At 43.8% G+C, this 26,196-nt stretch overlaps 1 protein-coding gene across 20 annotated transcripts in view; it reads right to left on the bottom strand.

The window, feature by feature from the left end:
• Positions 1 to 26,196, bottom strand: part of RNF152 (ring finger protein 152) — an 86,440-nt gene that overhangs the window by 34,252 nt on the left and 25,992 nt on the right. For 7 of the 20 annotated variants that reach the window (XM_050767915.1, XM_050767919.1, XM_050767921.1 and 4 more), the window contains one exon: positions 535 to 9,605. The exons of 3 other annotated variants lie outside the window; for them this stretch is intronic. The gene's annotated coding sequence lies outside the window, so the exon portion shown is untranslated. Of the gene's footprint in view, positions 1 to 534; positions 26,190 to 26,196 lie in introns of those variants that run through there. 10 more of the 20 variants (XM_050767927.1, XM_050767920.1, XM_050767926.1 and 7 more) reach the window with 10 other exon arrangements.

Below are 26,196 nucleotides of genomic sequence, written 5' to 3'. Positions count from 1 at the left end.
TAGAACATGGGTCAATACACTCTTTGTACAGGGACAGATGGTAATATTTTAGGCTTTGTGTGCCACACAGCATCTGTTACAACTTCTCAACTCTACCACTGTTAACAGAAAGCAGACATTAACAATATGTAACAAATGGACATGACTGTGTTCCAATAAAACTTTATTTACAAAAACATGAGGTGGGTTGCATTTGACCCCTGGGCTATACTAAAAGGTATCACTTTAAAGCTAGCACAAGGAATCTAACAGCAAATCACAAAACTAAATCCAGCTCTGAGTTTTATTAAGGGATCACATGTATTTTTACCACAAGTTTATCATATTCACTTTGTTATTTTCTTAACCAGAAATTCTGCTTATGACATTTTTTCCTACTGAACAATTTGTCATGAACAAGCCATTGTTCCATTTTCTAGCCATCACAGTGAGTGTCAGAATAATTCCACATTATAAACATTTCCTGAAAGCCCCTTGGTGGCCTAGTTTTCTAACTCACAGCACAGTTCTATTAATTGACAGCTGACCACATACCAGACATAAAAGCAAAACACATTCTTTCGCGTTCCCCAGTGGCCCATTTCTCTTCTGGAGGCTGCTGTCATTGCTGGAACAAGGCTGGCAGCTGTCACACCCAAGCCGGTAGTCACAAGGGCTTTGTTTCCCTGGAGACTTGTTTCCACAAAAATTAGGACCCGCAAGAGACTCTTCTCTGGCCTCTCTCCTCCTTCATGGCAAAAAGTCAAATGCTGGACTATTGAGCACCTTCATGAGTGAGTTTCTGTTCTTCCGATGTATTAGTCTATTTTCGTGCTGCTGATAAAGACATACCTGAGACTGGGCAATTTACAAAAGAAAGAGGTTTATTGGACTTACAGTTCCACATGGCTGGGGAGGCCTCACAATCATGGTGGAAGGCAAGAAGGAGCAAGTCACATCTTATGTGGATAGCAGCAGGCAAAGGGAATGCTGGTACAGAGAAACTCCCATTTTTAAAACCATCAGATCTCAGGAGACCCATTCACTATCACAAGAACAGCACGGGAAAGACACAGCCCCATAATTCCATCATCTCCTATCAGGTCCCTCCCACAACATGGAGAAATTATGGGAGCTACATGACAAGATTTGGGTGGGGGCACAGAGCCAAACCATATCATCCTCTTTCATGACTCGTTCTGGTAACCTCTCCATTCACAGCAACCTGACTCTACAGAATGGAAGTGGTTTAAATGTGTTTTCCTTCCAAGTGTCTTGCATTTTAAAGTTCAGGGCTAGCCAGGTATCTGATAACCTGCTTTGTGGGAAGGATTTTAGAATGCCAGGTATGTGCCAAGAGCACCTGAACAACTGTTGCTGAATGACTGAGAAAACTATTTTCTTTTCAGCTCCTGCACACCCTACAGAAAAGCCATCTCTCACTAGAAATGACTACGGTCAGTGGTGTGTTTCTAGTCAGTTTCACTGGTTTCTCAACTTAAGCATCACTAAATTAGATATTAACATTCTTCAGGATTGTTGGCTATTGTTTAAAAATCTATAGCAATAACTGTTGTTTTAAAACAGTATGGCAGTTCCTCAAAAATTAAATATAAAATCAACCTATCATCCAGCAATTCCACCTCTGAGTATTTACCCCAAAAAATTGAAAGCAGGGTCTCGATGAGTATTTCTACACCCACGTTTGTAGCAACATTATTTACAACAGTTAAAACGTGGGAAAATACCCAAATGCCCATAGACAGATGAATGGCAAAGCAAAATATGGTATGTCCATACAATTGAATATTATTCAGCCTTAAAACAGCAGGAAATTCTGACACATTACAACATGGATGAATTTTGAGGACATTATGTTCAGTGAAATAAGCCAGTCACAAAAAGCAAATACTATGTGATTCCACTTACATGAGGTACTTAGAGTAGTCAAAATTATAAAGACAGAAAGAATTAATAGAATTATGGTTGCCAGGGAATGGGGAAGGAGGAGTTATTATTTAATGGACATAGAGTTTAAGTTTTACAAGATGAAAAGAGTTACGAAGATGGATGGAAGTTATGGTTGTACAACATTGTGAATGTATTTACCACCACTGAATTGTATACTTAAAAATGGTTGAAATGCTCGATTTTATGTTATTTGTATTTTACCACAGTAAAAATAAATAGATAAGCAGATAAGGAGAATGAGAGAAAAGAAAGAAAGAGAAAGAAAAAGGGAGAGAGAGAGAGAAAAAAGGAAGGAAGGAAGGAGAGAGAGAGAGAGAGAAAGAGAGAAAGAAAGAAAGAAAGAAAGAAAGAAAGAAAGAAAGAAAGAAAGAAAGAAAGAAGATACTAATCATTTTATATGAAAGTCAAAGTCAAATTCATGAGCAAATATCTTTTATAACATCTCACACCAACAAACCTGAGAGGAGTTATGAGTAAAAGACTATTGGACAATCATAAAAACAATACCTTACCACTATCCTTCACCTTGGCAAAAGAAAACCATCCATTATGTCGATCTGGTGGAAAAAGCCACGCTGGTTCTGGTGAGTTTCATGTGCTTGTTGGTATTATTGTTTGTGTGTAAGAAACATGTTCAGGACTGCAGAATATTTACAGTAGCATTTTTTATCTAAAAGCTAAGCTTCCTTTTTGAAATCACTAGCACAAACAGGCCAACAAATTGTTCATCTTGTGTCTACCCAATGACTGGGGTTTACGACAGAATAAGCGTAACCAGAGCATGGGTCGGTAGGTCATACGTGCTTAAAACCTGTATGTCTAATGAGGGCAGTAAGATGTGATGAAACTTGATTTATCAAGGGAAGGTGCAAAACGCATTTTAACCCAGTTTTAAAAGGCTCTGATGACCTTTAGATATTCACAACGGCCTTGTTAAAAAAAAAAAAAAAAAAAAAAAAGGCATTTATTCACCTACTAGCCCCAGTGATTAACAATTTATGAAGGGCAACTAACAAAGAGCCTATTTCATTCATTTTATTCCTTCCGTTCCTCCTGAGGGCCATAAGTGGACATGAGGGCTGAAAACATTGGTGCCACTGGAGGATTGTTATACAAGTGCAAAGGCTGAGTTAAGATGATTTTATTTTGTTGATGGGTGGTGGGTTTTTTGTTTGCTTTTACAGACAGGATCTCACTCTGTTGCCCAGGCTGGAGTGCAGTGGCCTGATCATAGCTCATTGCAGCCTTAAACTCCTGGGCTCAAGCTATCCTCCCCCGTCAGCCTTCCAAAGCAATGGGATAATGGGCGTGAGCCACTGCTCCCACCCAAGACGATTTTCTTATTCACTTGTAGAGGTGACAGTTTTGGCTGTGCTATGTAAGAAGAGCAATGCTAGGGATCTCAAATAAAACCTCATTAAACAATGAAGTCTGCTCAGAGTGCCAGACCTCTTGCCAAGCCCACACACCAGCCCCAGCCAGCTGGGCACGCAGAGCAGACCACTCAGGCCGCCGCCGCTCAAACTTACTCAGCCACCTGGGAGCTTCTGTGCTAGGAAAACATCAATCTCTCTTCTATTTAGGTGAAGTTTGAAGTTTATAGTCAAAACGGCTGCTTCCCCTAAAGCAGGTTTGGAAAGTTTTTATAATGTTTCATTTTAAAATGGCAGATACATTTGTACTTTAAGACATTGAAGGGTTTATGTGAAGTCAATTTTTCACCAAAACAAGGCTATAGATTACTGCCCTATAATGCACTCGCCATCTTCATTCTTCAAGGAACTGACCTCCCATAGCAGAGGCAGTCCGAATAATAGTACTCCTCATTGCAACCCTCCTCTCAGGAATCACTTTTGTTTGATGAACCTGACCATAGGCCTGTTCAAAAATTTAGTCAATGCACACTGCTACAGTCTCAATGTTTGTGTCTCTCCAAAATGCATATGTTGAAACCTAATCACCAAGGTATTAAGGTATTAAGAGGTGGGACTTTGTGTGTGGGGGCTGGGGGATGGGGGGGGTGACTAGGTCATGAGGACTCAGCCCTCCTGAATGGGGTTAGTGCCCTTATAAAATAAGTCCAACAGAGCTCACTTATCTCGTTCCACCATGTGAGGACACAGCAGATGCCCTTTATGAACCAGAAAATAGGCTCTCACAAGACACCAAATCTGCCTTGATCTTGGACTTCCCAGCCTCCAGAACTGTGAGCAAGAAATTTCTGTTGTTATAAGCCACCCAGTCTATGGTATTTTCTCATAGCAGCCTCAAAGGACAAAGATATACACTTCATAATTCTCAACCCAACCACTCTCTCTTGTTCTTGCCTTTTCCTCAATGTTTTCTTTCTTTTTTTAATAAAAAACAATCCCAAAAAACTATCTTTGGGGAGTTCCCATGGTGTCATCTAATAAAAAGTCAAAGGTACAACAGTCACACAGTCACTTACTACCAAATAGTAAGCCCCCTTCTCACCTCCCTCTACCCACTGTGCCTGTGCAATCTCATCTCATTCAATCTCATCTCATTGCTACCTTGAGCCTCTGTTCATGTTGCTTCTGCTGCCAAGAGTTTCTTCTCTACCTCCCTGACCCTGGACAATTCATTGTCTTACAGGTTGAGGTAAGGGGAAAAGTGGTCCCCAACTCACAGATGCACACTCATTGAGCACCTACTCCTTCCTTTCCCCGCAACACTTTTCTCCTGAGTGATTCCTTACTAAATGTTTGCTAGGGTGGAAGCTCCAGAAGTCCTTGCTGCCACCAACTCAACACTGAGCAAACACCTGGCACCGGACAGGTGTTCTGTACAGTCTGGGAAATTCATAGAAACATTTATGAAAGAAGCACCAGACATAGAAATATTAATACTGCTCTCCTCACCTTCATTAGTACGAAAGCCAGACAATGCAATGCACTGATATCTAGAAGCACTAAACTGCCTGCAGAGAAAGCTTTGCCTGAGCTGTGGAGACTCTGGAGCTTGGAAATCCACTAGTCTGGATTTGAGTCTCAACTCTTGTCACCAATTAGTAATGCAGCCTTCTGCAAGTTAACCTTACTGAGTATCTGCTTCTTCATCTGTAACTCAGGGACAATCACACCTCCATCAAAATACTGTTATGAGGATTAAATGGGGGTAAGTAGCAAGGTATCCAGCCCAGAAGTGCACATAGTAGCTGTTCAGCAAACACTGGTACTCCTCCCCCAAACTTAGCCTCACCTCACTATTCGGAGCAACTGCAACATTGCCACCAAGAAAACAGAACTTTCAGAAATAAATAAAAAGAGAGAAGTGGAGAGAAAAACATACAAAAAAAGAAGTACCAGAGTAACATTTAAAAGCAAAAATACATCTAAAAGGGCAGCAAAGCTTTAACACACAAGCAAATTGGGGCTTTGAGAAATGTGCTATTTCTATTTGCATGGGGTCTGCTTTTGTGGGCGACTTGAAACTTTCATTGCATAATGCCATAAAACACAGCTCTGCTCTAAAAAAGGGTTTGGTATTGTTACAGTCAGAGCTGGTCAAACAGTGGCAGAAATCTCTCAGCTCAGAAAAAATTCCCGCAAGTGTCCTCAAATCTGTTAACTATGCAGAGGTGGTTTTCCTATCAAGGGAGGATACAGGCATTGCATATTCTGCCCCTAGGCTTACTCTCAAAATCACTACCGAAACCATGGTGTAAACATTTATGTTTCTTAAAACACACCTCAGAGAAAGCAAGCCACCAACAGTGATACAATTTGAAACTTAAAACTACTAAACATCAATAGTCATGCGTTTGAGATCACTCCTTGGGTTTCTCACAGGTGTCTCAAAGCTAGTATTTCCAAAATGGAATTCCCAGTCTCCCTCCCATCCACTTCCCAAACCTGCTCTAGCCACAGTCCTCCCCTCCAGTCAATGGCCTGGCCTTCCTACCTATTCTTCCCTCTGCTTGGAATCTCTTCTCTCAGATGCTGATGTATTTTTCCTTTTCACCTCCTTCAAGTCTGAGCTCAAATACCACTTTCTTCAGAAGGTCTTCCTCGACTGCCTTTTCACACATTGCAAACTCTCACAACACTCACGCTTCCCTTTCTGTGATTATTTTTCTCCAGATACAGATCATCTTCTAACACCTTATGTAATCTACCCATCTGATTTTACTTGGTGTCGCCTGCTATCTCCCCAGAACATAAGCCCCCTGTGTGTTTCAATCGGGGCTGCGTTCCCAGCATCTAGAACTGTGCCTGGCGCACAGTAGACACCTGATTTTAAAAGTGCCTCTGGGCTCTTCTCACATCAGCTAACTAAAACCCTATGAGGCTGTGAGGTAGCATGAAGAGCAGGCTCTAACTAACTCTGCCCTGTCTCTCCCTCTCCCTCTCTCTCTGACCCACCACAACAGCTAGTTTTCTAGCTTTCTCAATATTTTTGCAAGATATCAGTGCTTCCACAATTTTTCTAACCATTAGTAATTATGCCACATTTTTTAATGATTCCATAGCCTAAAAGAGAAGCTCTAAGTTTATATGTCAAATATAGTCAAAGAAAAAAAAATCAACGCCACCCTGCTACCATCACCTTCCCCCAGATAAAACCACAAGTCAGTAAGAGAATAGCAAGCAACATCCGTACGCTTTCTACACACAGCCCCCCAGACTGTATGTGGGCTAAGCCTAACACAGTTACCTTCCTAAGTAGTATTTGTGGAGAGGCTTTGGAAGGAACTGTGTGTAGGTCTATGCAGGGTTAATGGTCCTACAAGGCCCCCAGAGACCAGCACCTGTGGAAAGCCCCTACTGACCTCAGAGAGGAGGGGTCAAGACAGCAGCTGTCACCAGAAGCAGTGAAAGTTTGGAGCCATGGAAGAGGCGTGCCCGGCAGGAGCTGATGTACAGATGGGGATAAGAGGCTCAGGCAGGGAGGAGGAAAGTACTCAGAATTCTCCATCTTGTCTTTCAGTCTCCTGCCAGTGGCCTAACCCAACCTGAAGCCAGAGGACAGGAGAGCCAGGACACAGCCCACAGAGGTCTCAAAAGACTGCAGAATGATCCACAGGGATGCAGAATGATCCATAGGGATGCAGAATCTCCAGCACAAACCAATAGCCCATGGAGATCCTGGACTCTGCACCAGCCCAGGGAAGACAGGGAAGGGGAGCCTGGAGAGGGCCTTCGAGCATTCCTTACTTTCCTGTCATTGTCAACTGTGAATCCCCCGGGATTTGGGAGCCAAGTCTGTGTCAACCCGTGCTATGACTCCCTGCCTCCTCTCTCTCACTCCACTGAGGGGAGATGGGTGGAGAATCGGGGGAGTACTGCCCTACGGGGCTTTACCAGCTCATAATCTGAGTACTAAATCCTTTGTCTGGGGCAAATGGTCTCCAGTACACAACACATAAAAAACAAGACCCAATCACTATGTGGCATGGCCAGAAATTTTCCTTTTTAGAAAATCTACATTTTTGCTACCTTGAAGTTAACCCTGAGGAATTTCCCTGGACCCATAATTACTTTTGAGAACTTGGCTCCCTTTTCTAAAATTATGTCAAAAGTATCACAAGTGGCCAATCCCTGAGCAATTACAACAAATGCCTACAAAGCTTTAGGTGTCATTAGCGCCTCTTCCTCCCAATAGCCATATGAAGGGGGTTGAAGTAACCTACCCAAAGTACCACTGAGCTGATGCCAAACCCTGTGCAGTGTTCCAAAATATGCAGAAAGAAATTTCAAAATTTAACTCAAATGGAAAGTTCTTAAAACTATGGTTTTAGATTATCCAAAACAAAATGGATCTCTCCTCTATCAATTAGTTTGAAAGCACGCAATTGTATGGACTGAATCCTCATTGAATGAGTGTTGTTGTGGTTGTTGTTTTGGTTTGGCTTGGGTTTTTTTAAGAGAAGGGGTCTCACTATGTTGCCCAGGCTGGTCTTGAACTCTTAGCCTCAAACAATCCTCTGCCTCAGCCTCCCAAACGGCTGGGACTACAGGTTTGAGCCACCATGCCCTGACATCATCAAATGAGTTTGAGGAACACCTGGCTTCTGGGTTAAGTTCTATCAAGTACTGTGTGACCTGAGGCAATTCTCTCTCTCAGTGCTTACTATCTCTAAGATGTCTAAATATGGTTTCTCTTCATCCAAACCTGGCAGGGACATATTGGGGTGAATTAGCCAACATTTTCTTCCTCTCTCTTTTAGAGCTTCTTCTCTCTCAACCACCTAACTCTGGATTCTACCCAAGGCAATAATACAGTAGTGTTGAAAGCACACATAAGTATGGAATCAAATGGAAGGCCTTCCACTGAGAAGCTCTTTGAACGTGGGCACGTTATCTAACCTTGTTATTCCTCAATGCCCCTTGTCAGTAAAATGTGAACACTAAGAAAGCACGACGTCATACCGCTTCTGGCTGATAAAATGAGAAATGTGTGCAAAGCCCTTGACATATCGCCTGGCACAGAATAACTCCTTGAATGCAGAATGCTATCATTATCATTATTACAATCCTCTCATTTTTCATATTGGTTTTTAAGTGAAATTGGTGACAGAACAAAATTTCTTTGAGCATTTGCTAGAATTATTCTATACCCTTGAAATAATTCTTTTCCACTCTTGAAAAGCAGAGTTAAAAATAACACAGTGCAATTATGATCACCATCAAACTTGGTTAACAGTTCTAATCACTAATAAATTTCAAGTTACTGAGAGGCAGACTCAAGCTCCATATACTTGATTAGAGCACAACAAATATTTACTAAGGGAATCTTGGAAAAAGGAGGATTTCAGTTTGGACCGTTTGCTATGAAAAAGATATAAATTCAGGACAACAAAGTAAACCTGTATGTGAATGTTACTCTAAAAACAGAGAGGTTAAAATATAGACAGCTTTATGGTTTATCCAAACCACTTCTTTGAGCTCATGGAACTGATGAGAGCTTACTCACCTTCTACCTTGCATCCTCCCCCTGAGCACCTCACCCTTAGGCTGTGAGGTGTGCAGGTACTCAGGAAGCTCCATCCAGCAGACAGCTTGCACCCCTGAATGGCTAGTGAAGCTCTGGGCACATGGAAATGCCCAATTACCATGTTTGCTTTGATACATGATTGACTGTGTAGCCAATCAAATCAGAGAATCACGGCCACTCCCCAGGGTACCTACCACCCGGTGCATCAGCCAGCAACCTCTCTCTGCTTGGTCCTCGAGACCATCTGCTGATATACACAATGATTAAAAACAAAACAAAACAAAAAAATCTTATGATCTGACACTGGTCGGAGCAAATAAACCTTCTGAGGTCTTATCTTTCTGACCCATTAGAAAGAGACAGGCTGTACTCACCCCATCCCTCCCTCCCATCACTACTTTGTGTCAATATTTTAAATCAAACTTTATTTTTTTATTTTCATTTTTTAAATCAAACTTTAAATCACTGAAGTCCTTCACAAGGGTGTCCACTTTGCATAAACACTGCATCTATACCATATTTCTACCAGTAGTAGGTGTCCAATAAATGCTTATTGAAGAGAGGAGGGAGGAAGGAAAAAAGGAGAAAACGCTTACCCAAGTGCCTGGGCTGCCCCAGCTTCAGGGGTGAGGCTACAGTGAGACGCTCAGGAACGGTGCCCAGTTTTCCCCGTGCCTTATCTCATCCTTACAACAGCCCTGTGGAAGGGGATCTTATTTATCCATTTTCTACAGATGAGGAAATGGAGGTACACATAAGTGACGTAACTACCTGAGAATCCCCCAGACAGTAAGTTTCAGAGCCAAGGGTTAAACTGAGACAATATAATCCAGACTGTCTGGACACCCAAGTTCACCCAGGGCAACCTTAAAAAAGCCAAGCATTAATGTTTCCATTTATAGTTGAGAAAATTAAACTCAATTGCTTAAATAACCAGTAAGAAGTTACATGGCACTAGAGCCTCTACTTGGTCAATACCATAGGATACTAGAAAATAACAACCCCCATCTGTTCTTATACAGCAGTACATGAATATAATAAACTTATTCTACAGGCTTTCTATCATCTTTCCAACCTCAACCTAGAAGTCTCATTGAAAATACAACAACGACATCTGCAGAGCACCTTGTGGCTTATTAAAACAATTTTATCTATAATATCCTCCCTGTGACATATATAAGGCAAATGACATCACCTACTGTCAAAGGCCAGGGCGCTCTCAGTGACAGGCAGCCCAGAGCCAGCCAGGGGGCACATCTGCTCTCAAAACACCCAGGAATATGACAAGGCCAGCAGCAATGGTAATTTTCAAAAACCGTGGCTTCTAGAAACAGTGGTTCCAAAGGAAAACATTCCAATATGATTATTTCTCCTCCAGACTGGAAACATAAGGACATAAGACAGAAGTAAAAACAATATTCCTCAAGTCTAAAGGGACTCACCCATTTGAGGAAAAGGCCTAGACATCTTCCTTTTTTTCCCCTCACTACTGCTTTTTAAAAAACCTCTGGGCAACAAGAGGAGAAAAATGTTGGCTGATTGAAAATGTGTTTGCCACCAGGACATACCAACCTGTGTGCTGAACATACTCAAGAGTGTTAGGTAACAAATACTTTTGTATTTCCTGCCACAATTACATCATCGCTCACTGTATATATCATTGAAACATACAAGACAGAGTCCTCAACAGACCACCCACTTCCCCCAAAACTCAAAAGAACATCTAGATTGTCAGTCTTCAAAGAGAAACTGATTTATAATCTTATTCAGCAAACACAATACCTCTGCAGTGAGTCTCAAACTTAGCTGCACACTTCCATCACCTAGAGAGATTTAAAAAATTCCATTGTTGTGGTTTGACTTCCTGAGGTTCTGATTCAATTGTCTTGGGGGTGCTGCCTGGACATCAGGACTTTTAAAAGCTCTCCAGATGACTCCACTGAGCTTACAAGGTTGAGACCCACAGCTACATAAAGTGAGGCACACACCTGCCTGCTCCCCTAAAAAGTGCCTCACAGGTACTAATGGCCATGAATAATTTCACAGTGAAGAAGCATTCAATAACATGGGTTTAACATTTTCAGAGACAGTCTGTTCACTGCCTAATTAAGAAGCCCTTTTTATTGTTCTCCTGGTCTTCCTGACTCATTCTAATCACAACCTGGAAATCTAGATGAATGTAAAAAGATCCATTTAAAAAGGGTAACATCTATGTAGCACTTTGAAATGTATAAATATATAAAATACAATGTCACATATGACCACTACAAGAACTGGCATAGGCTAGTTTATTAGTTTCCTATTGCCACTGTAACAAATTACCACAAACTTAGCAGCTTAAAGCAACATGAATTGATTATCTTACAGGTCTGGAGCCCAGATGTCTGAATTGGTCTCCTTGCTAAAGCGAAGGTGTTGGCAGAGCTGGTTCTTTCTGGGGGGCTCTAAAGGAAGAATCTGGTTCCTTGTCTTTTTTTTTTGGAGACAGAGTTTTGCTCTTGTTGCCCAGGCTGGAGTGTAATGGCACAATCACGGCTCATCACAACCTCTGCCTCCCAGGGTCAAGCAATTCTCCTTCCTCAGCCTCCCGAGTAGCTGGGACTACAGGCACGTGCCACCACACTCAGCTAATATTTTACATTTTTAGTAGAGACAGGGTTTCACTATGTTGGCCAGGCTGGTCTTGAACTCCTGACCTCAGAAGATCCACCCACCTTAGCCTCCTAAAGTGCTGGGATTACAAGCTGAGCCACTGCACCCAGCCAGTTCCTTGCCTTTTTTAGCTGCCAGTGGCTTCCCCAGCTCACAAGCCCTTTCCCTGCATTACTCTTGTTCTGTCGCTGTATCTCCTACTACTAACTCTGACTCTTCTACCTCTTTTTCATAAAAATCCCTGTGATTAGATTGGGCTCAACCAGATATTTCAAGATAAACTCACCATTTCAAGATCCTTAACCTAATCACTTCCTTGAAGTCCCTTTTGCCATGTAGGGTAACATATTCACAAGTTCCAAGGATGAGGTTCCAAGGATGAGGACAAGGACTTCTCTGGGGTCCGTTATTCACCACAGAGTAAGGCAAATATCGCCACCCCTGTTGTGCCCATCCTCCCTGCGCACCTGCCCATTTTTCAACTGAGAAAACTCAGGCTGAGGGTTGCATGACTTGCCCAGGTCCACACAGGGAAATGGTCCAAGCTGATACCTAATCTTACAACTCCAAGCCCCACTTTCTTTCTGCCACTGCTTATTGACTCCCCGTGATAAGGTGATGTTTGCAATATTTTTTTCTTTTCCAAGCTTCCACTATACAGTTAACAAGAAGTGTTTTTACTTTCCCTCAGTTATCTCTGCTTCTCAGCCAATGCATACCAAATGAAAACTAACCAAGCCTTTCCCTAAGGTTCAAAGGAACCAGAAAGCCCACCAAGGCAGGAATTCATTATACAGACTACAATGTCACAATAATCTAAGAGACTGGTCATGCAAGAAAGTATATGGGGGTAAAAAGCAAACTTTCAGTTTTGAGAGTGCAAAATAATCTGAACTTGCTAAGACATACACACAGCAACAGCCTTGAAGGAAATGCACAATAGGTAACACCAGTGTTTTCCATGTTCAACACAGTCTATTCAAAATTACACAGGAAACCATCCTCTCAATGATTTTCCATAGTTTCTTCCCCTCTTCTTCTTTCTCAACTGAGGGAATTAAAGAGGGCTGGAAGGTGGTATCTGGAGCCTCATTTAGTCGTTTTTTGAATGAGGTATTATTTTAGCTGGGGTAATCAGAAGGTAGTGACTACAATTTGCAGTTTTCTACTATAATGGTCATACTGCCATTGGTAACCTGGAATTTCCTCTCTCTCTCCTTCCACTAGCACATCAGGGAGAAAAGAACCCAGTGCTGAATCATGGCCACTTTACCAACGAGAGAAGTAAACAAGCCAAGCAAAGCTCGCTGCCAGGCTTATATTTCGCCTATGTCTGTGTTCAACCTGATGTGAAAATAGCGGGTGGAAAAAAATCAATGTCACATCAAAATGCAACTGGTATAATAGCAGCAAGTTACATGACTTTCCTGAACTACAGATAACTCATAGACTGTCTCAAATACTATAAAATACCAGCAATAGGGCTTTTAAAGGTCATGTGGAAGAATTCAAACAACCTAAATATTGTATTTTAAATAAGCTAATGGTGGTGGGGAGAGGGAGCTGCTGGCTTGTGTTCACGCCAAAGCCATGTTCTGAAGCTATCATCTTACACAATTATAACCAGTGGGAGGAATGATTTGAAGGACAGCAAGATTCCCCAATATCTAGGAAAGAGTCAACTGTGGTCACTAATTCAGAAAACTAAAACAATGCATTTTATAAAGCCTTTCAATAAGGATGTCATTGTAAGAGAATTCTGGTTTACCAGGAGTCAACCTTAAAAGTTGAATAAAATTAGGAAGTTCTGGTTCATGTAATTCATTATTATGATGATATCATAGTGATGGGAGAAGTGGCCTGTCTGGAGCAGCCACTGCAGGGATGCCAGCTGTAGTGAGGGAGGCGCGGCCAGGACTGTGTACTTCATAGCCCAGACTTAGGGGCTCCCCGAGCCAGGGCTGTGACACCCTCTTTGGGGCTTTGCGGTTCCTGGCATCTCCAACCTTCTGGGTGCCACTGCGTTCTCGTCCAGATGTGGGTGCCTGCAGTGGAAGCCACGTGCAGTACATATGATGCAGCTGCAGCCTCGCATGGAGCCAGCACCTGTGCCAGCGCCTGGAGCTGCCTGCCCCACCACAGCCCCGGGTGTGCCTGGCTGCGCACAGTGGCTGGACCCCACACTCGTTCACCATACAGTCTCATCACTCCATGCCTGGCTCATCCTTGGCAGGTGTGGGATCTGGGCCAGTAGCATGAACTGAGCGCAGCTCGCCAGGCCAAGTGGGCAGAACGAGCCCAGCAGGCACGAGCAATACTTAGGCAGAAGGTGCCGTTGGCCACAGAGGTTTCCGGCTGGCGAAGTGACTCCCCAAGGATCCCGTGACAATAGCATCAAAAATAAACTGAGTAAACTGAAAGAGAGTACACCTGCTAGGTATTCACTACTCCACATACTTTAATATGACCACGCCATGTTGCCCTACAACGAGGTACTTAAAGAACCCTGGGTTCTAGTCCCCACTCTGACACTAACTCACTAGCCTAGTCACATGATTTCTTTGGGTGTCAAGGTTCTCATCTGCAAGGGGAGAGGGCTGGATGTGATGACCTTCCAAGGTCTTTTCCAGTTCTGACTCTAAAAGCTTCCAAAAGATCCATTAACAAAATTCACTGGCTGATTTCTATCTGAAATGAGATTCTAATTGAGTTGGTGAGTAAAGCAATGACAATGAAGCCAATGTCGAAGACTCTTGAAAACTAAATGCTGGAGAACACATGTAAGCTGGAAAACGACACCAGGAAATACACAATGGGTTCCTCCCCTGGGAACACTACAAGGCTGGGGGTCCCAAGAGTTAATTTCGAAGATGCCTGTTGGGGACTCATCTGCCACAGCACCTGTTTCTTTCATGCCAGCTCTAGCACTCAGCGCCCCCTGAGCACAGGCACAGAAAGGGGTGGGAAGACAGTCGTGAGATGCAAATCCCACATAAAGGGTCATCGCTAGGACCCTTCTAGCCACCAAGGACCCAGCATCACTTCCGGGTCTCTTGGATCCAGGGATGGCTATTCCTGGGGGTTGAAAACTGGAGTGGTTAGGAGATGTGATACCCCTTCTTTCTGCTGTACGTACTCATTCCACATCCTTACTAGCGGTGAGGAGTTTGGGGAGGGGTGGTTGAGCAATCTTCTGTACTTCTGAGGATTTGCAAAGTTAGGCACGGAAAATGAAAAGTGGATTCACAGAGCTGCTGACGTCTCTGGGGATTCAGTTCCCGGAACAGCTAGCTCCACGTAACAAATGTGCTCCCTGAAGTGTAAGAGCCCAGGAAAGAAGCGACGGGAAAATTGAGGACTAGCTATAAAGCTCATCTTCAAAAAGCTATAATTATCACAATAGTGTCACCTAAGCATTATTTACAAGCATCTGTACACACAATCCCTCCTCTTCTAACAGCCCTCATTTAGATACAGAGCTATTACCCAGGGCAACATTTGAAATTAATTAAGTAGTAAAACAAGGAGAAACCAGCATTATTCAATCAAAACTCTAGAGTGAATATAATTAAAATACAGGCAGGGTAACAGGCATAAAAGAGAGGAATCTCACTTTTTACTTTGTGCTGATAATTCCTACCCTGACTTGCATTACACGTCAGGGTTCAAGCTCTGTCTCCATTACCCTCAACACTGTAACAGGGAGAAAGTGCAGACACTTTTCTATCTTACAGATGAGAAAACTGAGATTTAAGGCGATTAAATGATTTGTCCAAAGTCAATTCATGTCAAAAGCCTAGATCTTCAATGCCTGCTCCGGGAACCACACACTGTGTCCACATGATTTTATTTTCATGGTGAAACTGAAATAATTTTTATACTAAAAGCTGCCAACTATTTTGCCTGGGAATTGCTTAGAACCTTTAGGGCCTCAGAATAGTCTAGTTTGAATCCTGGCAGAATGAAGCAAATTTTCAAAAGCCATAAAAATGGCTTTTTCTCTTCGAACAGCAATAGGCAAGAGAATGTTCCCCCACAGTCTGTCGTTATTGCTATAATTTTTCTTCAAACCTACCGTTACTTCCTTTAAATGACCACAGCTTCCATCTCATGGCCGTGTTCTGACAATACAGGGGCACAAAAGTAGCAAATGACCCCACAAGTTCCATATCCTCCGGGGACTCGCCAGTAATAAATAAAAATAAATAAATAAATAATAATTAAAAAAAAAAAAACTACGGGCTTGTTCATTCTAGTTTCAGATAATAGCCTATCACAAAACACCTTTCAGCCTCAGTCCTGTTCATCAATAGTCATTTAAAGTAAATTTGTCATGGAAGTGTATAAACATCTACATTCAAGAGCATTTTCCAAATTAACACATTTTCCTTGTGATTATATAAATAATTAGACAACTAAAACAATAACAGCAGGAGCAAAAAACAACTCTAGTCAATCTGAGGTAGTGGGGATGGTTTTAGCTTTATGTTTGGGTCTCCTCTGCTATAATCTACTAAATAAATGAAGCAGAGCCACCCCAGCAGAGGCTGAAAAAGACAATTGTCTGTCTTTCTGAAATCTTCCTCTGCAGTCACACGCAAACCCTCTACCCCAATTTCCAGGACCAGCCCTAAACTTAGTAAAGACATTTAGGTAGTTTGGTATAACTCTCTGGGACTCCACCCAGGTCCCGCTGACTGTGGGCTTGGCTGTGACCTCCTGCCCAGAGCTCTGTGACATTGAGTGCTTTCTTGATTCCTTAGCTCTTTGAACCTGACACTTGTTAGATTCCTGCCAGCCCCTCCCTCCCCCAAGCCCTCTGGACCTATCTCCCCTGCAACTGTATACCCTAGGATAAGGAATCTGCCCTGAGATCCAGCCACTTGTTAGATTCCTCTCAGCCCTTCCCTCCCCCAAGCTCTCTGGACCTATCTCCCCTGCAACCGTAAACCCTAGATGAGGAATCTGCCCCTGAGATCCAGCCACCTCTAGAAATATTTCCCCAATACCTTCTCCCTAGATTTCACATCCCAACCCATCACCCTGCCTGAAGGATGCCCCGGGCCCCCAACTCTACTGCAGCCCCTCCACTTCCCCCAGTTTTCAACTTCCACTCAGGGCTCCCACCAAGCCAGTCCGCAGTACCCATTCCTAAGTCTGGCCTTGTTCTTACTGAAATCCTGTGTCCCAGCCTAAAACTTCTGTATTCCGTGGAGACGAAGCTGGAGAGCGGCCATCCTCATCATCACCCCTGGCTGTTTACTTGAGGTCTGCCAGAAGTTTGCATTCAGCAACCTATTAATTGCCTTGCAGACATCATGATGCAGCAAATTTCACTATTTTCACAAAAATGGAGATCCCGTTTTAATAGGAAATGTGCTTAAGTTCGGTCAGCAAGCCTGCGACAAAACAAAAACTAAATTTGGGGTCCCCTGGCTTTGTTCTTATTGTATAAATCATATTTGGGGAAACTCCATGTTTCTCATGCACTGGGTGATGTCAATATCTAATTACAGGAGGGTGAAGGAAGCCCTTTCTAACCCACATGGGCCCGTCTGATGTCCCTCAGCCATGACCCCCTATTATAGATGAGGGCTGGTGGCTGCCTACAAGTCATCACCACCATTCAGATGCCACTGTGCACTTGTTCCACCCCACAGACTGGGACGAGTATGCACTTGCTCAAATTCCCACCTCGGTACTTCCAACCAAACCAATTGTTTCAAATAAAACTGGAAGGACTTTTGTCCTCCCACCGGTACCATCAAAGGCCCTCAGTTTCAGGCTTAGTTGACTGCAGTGGAATAGGCAACAGAGCATGAGAGGGCATGCTCTGTTGCGGTGCAAATTCAAACCTGACATGCTTCAGAAACGTCACGTCTCTTTCACACAGTGTTCCCGGGGCTCCCAACACATGCGTCAGAGACATAATTGCAAGGCTAAGGGTTCTGGAGAGTCGGGGAGCTTCATTCCCATGCAGAGCAGGAGATGCTGCCTTCAAAGAAGGGCCTGGAGGCTTCGGAGCAAAGGAGCATCGCCCACCTGTGTGGGGCAGGGGAATGGGCTGAGTTGTGTCTCCCAAAAAGAGATGTTGAAATCCTGACACCTAAGCCGGGCACGGTGTCTCATGCCTGCAATCCTAGCAGTTTGGGAGGCCGAGGCGGGCAGATCACTTGAGGTCAGGAATTCAGCACCAGACTGGCCAACATGGTAAAATCCCATCTCTACGAAAAATATAAAAATTAGCCAGGTGTGGTGGCAGGCGCCTGTAATCCCAGCTACTCAGGAGGCTGAGGCAAAAGAATGGCGTGAATCCAGGAGGTGGAGGTTGCAGTGAGCCAAGATTACACTACTGCACTCCAGCCTAAACAACAGAGACTCTGTCTCAAAGAGAAAAAAAAGAAAAGAAATCCTGACCCCCAATATCTCAGAATGTAGTCTTATTTGGAAATTGGGTCACTGCAGATGTCATTAGTTAAGATGAGGTCAAACTGGAGTAGGGTTAGCCCTTAATCCAACATGACTAGTGTCCTTCAATACAGAAAAGACTCACAAGGAGAGACAGCCATGTGATGACAGGAGCCGAAAGCCAGGAATGCCAAGGACTTCCAATAGCATGAGAAGCTGGGGAAGGGAGGAAGGGTTCTCCCCATGGGTCTCAGAAGTGCATGGGCCTGCCGACACCATGCCTGTGGACTTCCAGCCTCCAAAACTGTGACAGAGTTTCTGTTATTTGAAGCCACCTACTTTGTTAAGGCAGCCCTAGAAAACTCATATAAGGGGGAAGCAAGCAACTGAGGAATCATAAAACCTTCCCAATTTAGAAGCAGCACCAAATAGCAAAAAGAAAGTGCAGTCATGTACCACATAACGTTTTGGTCAATAACAGACCACATCGAAGATGCTGGTCCCATAAGATTATAATGGAGCTGGAAATTTTCTGTTGCCTGGTGATACAGCCATCAGAGCATCGTTGCATTGCAATGCATTACTCACATGTTGAGGGTGAGGCTGGTGTAAAGAAACTTACCATGCTGCCGGTTGCATAAAAGTCTAACACACACAATCATGTACAGTACATAATACTTGATAATGATAATTAACAACTATGCTACTGGTTTCTGCATTTATTGTACTATACTTTTATCATTATTTTAGAGTGTACTCCTATTTTTTTTTTAAGTTAACTGTAAAATGCCCCAGGCAAGTGGTTCAGAAGGTATCCAGAAGAAGGCACTGCTGTCTTAGGAAATAACAGCTCCATGTATGGTATTGCCCTGAAGACCTTCCAGTGGGACAAGATACGGAGGTGGAAGGCAGTAATATTGACAATCCTGACCCTGTGTAACCCTAGGCTAATGTGTGCATTTGTATTTTAGTTTTTAACAAAAAATGTTTAAAAAGTAAAAGAAAAAAATTAATCTTACAAATAAAAAAAGCTTATAGAAGAAGGATATAAAGAAAAACATTTTGGTACAGTTGTATAATATTTGTGATTTAAACTAAGTGTTATGATCAAAGAGTCAAAAAGCTAAAGAAAATTTAGATGTTTACAAAGTTACAAAGTTACAGTAAGCTAAGATTATTATGGAAGAAAACTATTTTTTATAAATTGAGTGTAGTCTAAGTGTACTGTTTGTAAAGTCTACAGGAGTGCACAGTAACGTCCTAGGCCTTCACATCCACTCACATCCTGACTCACTCAGAGCAACTTCCAGTCCTGCAAGCTCCATTCATGCTAAGTGTCCTACAGATGTACCTTTTTTATCTTTTATACCATATTTTTATTGTATCTCTTCCATGCTTGCATAAACAAATACTGTGTGTGTTACAACTGCTTGCAGTATTCGGTATAATAATATGCCGCACAGGTTTGCGGTCTTGGAGCAATGGCTGTACTGTATAGCCTACAGGTGTACTAGGCTACACCACCTAGGCTTGTGTAAGTGTACTCACTCCATAATGTTCACACAACAAAATCACCCAAAGACGCATTTCTGAAAATATATCCCTGTCATCAAGTGAGGCATGACTGTACATGTTACGCTCAGTGTCTTAGTCCTTTTAGTGTTGCTAGATAGGAATACATGAGGCTGGGTAATTTATAAAGAAAACAGGTTTATGTAGCTCACAGTTCCATTGGCCAGAAGGTTCAAGAGGGCCTCAGGCTGCTTCCACTTACAGCAGTGGGCGAAGGGAAGCTGGCATGTGCAGAGATCGCATGGCCAGAGAGGAAGCAAGGGTGAGGAGGCAGGCTCTTTGTAACAACCAGCCCTCATGGAAACTAACAGAGTGAGAACCCACTCCCCAACCCACAGAGCATTCATCTGTTCACGAGGGATCTGCTCCTGTGACCTAAACACCTCCTGTTAGGCCCCCACCTCCAACACTGGGCATTAATTTTCAACATGAGATTTGGAGGGGTCAGACATCCAAACTACACCACTAAGGAACACCTTTCACAGCAGTGGCTTGGTTAAATTGGAAAAACGAAGACGACTCCCTGAGGCCCTCAGAAGAACCTTCCTTCCCAGAAGAAGCTGGACCTTCTATCTAATTCAGGTCCTAAGTTGGGGAAGGACCATGAGTGGGAAAAGGTAGGAGTTGAGGCTTCTTTCTCCCTATTTACATGTTAATACAAAGCCCTGCCTCCTCCATCCTGACCCCCATTTCCTCTCTGCTTCATATGCTTCCAGAAAAGCACTAGACGCAGTACTTTCATGTCTATCATCTCATTTAATCTTCACGACAATGTGCGTGGCAGAGAAGGAGGCAAAAATTCTCATTCCCATTTCACACACGAGGAAACTAAGGCTCAGATGGGATCAGCGACTGCCCAGAGAGGAGATGATGGTCCTGAGAAGAACTTTAGCTGACAAAGCAAGAGCAAGAGGTGAAGTAAGAGCAAGAGGCTTTTCAAAAGGTGGCAGGGAAGGGTAAGAAACCGTCTGTGGTGTTATGATATGTACTGGCTTTCCTCTGTGGTTCCCAGCTCATGACTTCCATAGCCCTTGTTACGGTCTTTTGTTATAATGCTGGGTATGTTGGGTCTCGGGGCGGGCCTCTGACCTTCTTCTGCCTCCCTTTCACCTGTCCCAGGGCAGAACACTACTGTCTTTCTGATGGAGGGTCTTAAGACCCTCCAATGAGGGGTCCCACCCTGTGCCCTGGGGGAAGGAATGCTGACATCATGAAACTTCCTTAAAACCCAGTGGACAGGGTTCAAGGAGTCTCCAAACAGCTGAACATGCTGAGGTTCCTGGGGGGTGGCACGCAGGGAGGGCATAGAAGCTCCACACCCTGCCCCGCATCCCTCATCCCACGTTCTCTTCATTGGTATCCTTTGCAATATCTTTTACAATAAACCAGTAAACATAAGCAAGGGTTTCACCAAGTTCTGTGAGCTGCTCCAGCAAATTCATCAAAGCCAAAGCGGGGGTTCTGGGGACCCCAACTTGAAGCTCGTGGGCCAGAAGTTCCAGAGAGGCCCAGACTTATCACTGGTGTGCGGGTAGGGGCGGTCTTGGGGACTGAGCCCTTAACCAGTGGGATCTGACACTATCTCTGGGTAGACAGTGTTGGAACTGAATTAGAGGATACTCAGCTGGTGTCTCTAGTCATGTGCTGATGATTGTTGTCGTGTGAGAACAAAGAAAAAAACACAGAGAGTTTTCCCTACACACAGCCCAAAATACTATCTTTAAAAAATTTTGAAGACAGGTTAACCAAAGGTTCTGGAAGTCATCCATGTCCAAAACAAACCAAATGTGTTGCCCGTAAAACATCTGCTCTTGAAAAGTAGTCCCTTGGCGAGGTGCAGTGGCTCACACCTGTAATCTCAGCATTTGGGAGGCCAAGGCAGGCAGATCAGTAAGTCAGGAGATCAAGACCATCCTGGCTAACACAGTGAAATCCCGTCGCTACTAAAAATACAAAAAATTAGCCTGGTGTGGTGGTGGGCACCTGTAGTCCCAGCTACTCAGGAGGCTGACTCAGGAGAATCACTTGAACCTGGGAGGCGGAGGTTGCAGTGAGCAGAGATGGTGCCACCGCACTCCAGCCTAGCAACAGAGTGAAACTCTGTCTCAAAAAAAAAAAAAAAAAAAAGTAGTCCCCTGACTTTTTTCAGTTGTTCAGGTAACATCACTGCAGACACAATCTGTAGATTCTCCTACTGACTTTTTACATGAAGTATTTAATATCTTTGGGGGAAAAAACTAAGCACATTTTCCAGGCTGAAAAAGCCAAGTCTTCAGCTTTTGCATCCTGTCTCATTTTGTGCTTCCAAATCTTCAAGCAATCCTGTCTAACTGTATGGCCTGTCCACAACTAGCATGCTGTACAAAGAATGTTTTCCTGATGCTGGGCTTCGAAGAGTGCTTGAGTGGTGGGTGCATTACACACTGATGTCCAAGGACATCTGATGACTGGACAAATCTTTTCCCCAAAGCAACACCTGACAAGAGTAAGGAAGGCAGAGCCAGGGTGGACTGGCAGGTGTCCAAGGTAAGAACAGGACTGAAAGGGTTGAGCTGAGCAGCACTGCTGATAAGGAACTTGGGTGGGGAGCTCCCACTCTAATCAGCTGCCTTTTCCATATATTTTAATCTTTCTCTTTCTGAAAAACACCCTGTCATTGGTTATCAAGAGAACCTGACTTCATCTTTCCTGCCCCTTACAGCCACAATCTGTTTCTACCCATAGAACATTTCTGACATCAAACACATGGGTGTCTTCCACCTCAACAACCAAGTCTCCAACTCTCCAACGCCAATCGGGTGTCCCGTAATTCAATTCCATTGTGACCCTAACTACCCGGAGTCAGCACAGACCCCACAGGTCAGGGGCTCAGCCCCACAAGTCTGCTGCCACTTCAGACACCAAGCATAAGTCCCAGGCCTCCTGTGCTTCTGACTGACTGGCTATCAGTGGGGTTTCTCACTACCCCCTCTCCGGTTTAATAACTTGTGAGAATGGCTAGCAGAACTCTGTGAGAATGGCTGGCAGAACTCAGGAACAGTTTATGATAATGGATACAACTCAGATCAGCCAAATGGAAGAAATACACAGGGCCAGGTTGGGTGCACAGAGTTTCCATGACCTTGTAGAAGGCGTCACCCTCCCCCAGCTCCTCCAAGTGTTCACCTACCAGAACCCTATCACTTAGGGGTTTGATGGAGGCTCCATCGTGTAGACATGGTCGATTAAATTATTGGCCACTCTGGATTAACTCCATCTTCAGCCCTTCTTCCCTACCAGGAGGTCTGGGATGAGGCTGAAAGTCACAACCCTCTAATCACAGGGTTGGTTCCTCTGGCAACCAGCTGGCACTCTGAGGCCAGCTAAGAGCCCACCAAGAGTCACCATATTAGCATAAGCTAAGGTACGGATGAAAGGAGTTTATGGTTGGGCACGGTGGCTCATGCTTGCCAAAGTGAGTGGATCACCTGAGGTCTGAGACCAGCCCGGCTAATGTGGTGAAACCCTGTTTCTACTAAAAATACAAAAAAAGTAGCCGAGCGTGGTGGTGCGTGCCTGTAATCCCAGCTACTCAGGAGGCTGAGACAGGAGAATCACTTGAACCCAGGAGGCGGAGGTTGCAGTGAGCCAAGCTCGCACCACTGCACTCCAGCTTGGGCAACAAGAGCAAAACTCCATCTCAAAAAAAAAAAAGGAGTTTATGATGAAAAACAAAAGATATTCCCATAACCTCTATCACGCAGGAAATTACAAGGGTTTTAGGAGCTCAGTACCAGGAAATGGAGGATGAAAACCAAATATATATGTTTCTTATTATATCACAATATCACACCCGTAGAACCTGCAGCCAAATTGTCTGGCACATATACTCTGATACCTACCAATAATCATTCTGGGGAAACCACATCTACAAAATGCCATGCCACATTTTGTCAGCTTGAAAATATTAAACACTACTGAAAAAATGTAAGGTTTCTTCTTCAGATTTAAATGTCTACTTATTTCGAAATGAATTAATAGTTCTCTGGGTTTCATAATGTTTAATTCATTAATAACTACAGCTCAAGAATTTGAGAGGAAATTGCTTCCAGGATAAAATTAAATGCAAAACTCTAAGCAGTGGTTCATGGCTGTTCCTATCTAAATTACTAATCCACGTGACAAATCTGGTTGGCAGCACAAAAAAAAAAAAGCAATACTATTTGTCCCCCATTGCCTTTATAGACTTTGCTGAATTGTTTTTGCAAATTGCCTAAACCGGAGTACTAGATAATCCCCTGCTAGCAGCTTCCATTCCGTTATGGAATTTAGTTCTTAGAGTCTCTGTTGCCACAAAGAGTTTCACAATAGACTAATACTTTGTACCTCAGAAAAGAATTTTCTGAACATTAGAGTTTAGACACGGAGCCTAATGGACTTCCAAGGAAACTCACTTTAAGTTGAAGGCAAATATTCCCATGAAAGCTGTCCCAATCCCCAAAGAAACCTACAAAAAAAATCTGCTTAAAACCATTTTTTAAAATGCCTATTTTCTTTTAGTCTGCAAGGAAGGCTAGTCAGCTGAGTGTCGATTACATATCTCCCTGTTAGAACAATCAGGCACTAGAGTTACCCTGTTGTCCAACAGATGATATAAGGCTTCCTAAATGTTACCAAGCCCTGGTTATTCTGCCTCCTAAAATTTCTCTCAGGTCTGTTCCTCGCACTGCCTGGGTTCACTCTTATGGCTGAGTGGAGGAACAGGCAGGAATATTCCTGGCCACATACTCCCACCTCCAAGGGAATTTGGAGGGCTGAGTGGCACAGGGCCCCACCCCCTCTGGTAACCACTGCCCAGATCATCACAAAGCCCTGCAAACTAGGTTCTCCCTGCCTCCCATCTCTCCCCAGTGCCAACCATCCAACCTACTGCTTCTAGACAGCAAGTTGGGCCCAGGCAGCCCCATGGACGGCTACTCTCCACCAGGTGCCTTATACATGGGGATTCCTTTATCTCAGGACAACTTGAGGAAGTCACCTTCATTGTCTTCTTATTACAGACCAGGAGCTGGCAGCAAAGATGTTCAAACAGTCCCCCAAGCTATAGAGTGAGGATCTGTGAGGCCAAGATTCACACCCACATTCTCGGCCTGCATTTCTGTGCTTTGAGCCACCTGATCGTGCCATCCCATGGCTCCTTAGTACCAAGAGGGAGGCCACACACCCCAGCAGGGTCTCCGCGTCCTTTGGTGACTTGGCTATGTTACCAGCCTCATCTGAACCCTGCCCTCCATCTGCCCTCTATCTCCATCAGTTACTTGCACATGGTGTTCCCTGTGCTTCTCCGTGTCTCCTCTCCCTGCTGTGTGCTCCTACAGTGCCACGTTCATCCCTTCATCAACTGTTCACTACTTCCTCCCAACATTGGCGGTGACACTGGGGGTATGACCTCAAAGCAGCGGCTCTGGCTTTCCCCTAGTTGCCCGCTGTCCCCACCACTGAGCAGCATGTGACAAGACGGCCCATACCTTTGGCACCAAGGAACACATTAAGGCAAATCATCAGTGAAACTTTAAAAAGCAAAACAACACAAAAAAACAGACTTAGGGGCTTGTCCCAAAATGACTGTCAGATCCCTTATAAGCAGGGGTGGAGGGATGGGAAGGGGCTTATGTGGCCTTATTAACACTGCACATCAGAAATATTTTTTCTCACCAAACGTCAAACATTGCAATCAACAGAGGGGAGAACACCTAGAATCTCACCAGCTGAAGTAGGAAGAAAGCCTGTGGCAGAGCAAGAGGTGGGAACTCAAGAGTTACCCATGCATGACAAATGTAAAGAGATTGGGGACTGGGCGTGGTGACTCACACCTGTAATCCCAACACTTTGGGAGGTGGGTGGATTACTTGAGATCAGGAGTTCAAGACCAACCTGGCCAACATGGCGAGACCCAATCTCTACTAAAAATACAAAAAAGTAGTTGGTATGGTGGCATCCTCCTGCAGTCCCAGCTACTCAGGAGGCTGAGGCAGGAGAATCACTTGAACCCGGGAGGCAGAGGTTGCAGTGAGCGGAGATTGCGCCATTGCACTCCAGCCTGGGCGACAGAGCAAGACGCCCTCTCAAAAAAAAAAAAAAAAAAAAAAGATGACAAACTGAATTGTTAGCTCGGTCTGGTTTTTATAGCTGTTTCCTGGGAGGAGGGGGAGCAGGGTCAAAGAGATATTTGAAAGGAGTTTGGTTGTTCTGCTTTTTATTTTTTTAATTTTAAGGAGGGAGAGCACCCACTATTGATGAAACTGTATGGCAACCCCCAACCCAGGGTGAACCATATGTAAACCAGGCTGAACTCTCCACATCGCTGGCCTCACCATCCTGGGATACATTTCTGACTATAAACTCAGCATCAGATAAACCTAGATATTACCAGCAATGCAGCAGGAAAAATAAAAATAACAACTGGATTCACAGTAATCATTTAAAATGTAAAATACTGCTCCTAAATCCTATAAAATGGCCACGAACGTCCAGAGCACACTAATTCTATAAGGAACCCCCACTGTAGTATAAAAATACACAAAACACACATAAAAATACAACTTTACTATTATGTAAATTTAACCTTAAATGAATATGCTAGCTAACACAAATAATATATTAAATCAATTTTGCTCA

This window comes from Macaca thibetana, chromosome 18, assembly GCF_024542745.1.
Source record: "Macaca thibetana thibetana isolate TM-01 chromosome 18, ASM2454274v1, whole genome shotgun sequence".
NCBI classification, from domain to species: domain Eukaryota; kingdom Metazoa; phylum Chordata; class Mammalia; order Primates; family Cercopithecidae; genus Macaca; species Macaca thibetana.
The sequence above is the reverse complement of the archived record's forward strand: the minus strand, read 5'-3'. Positions and strand labels throughout refer to the sequence as shown.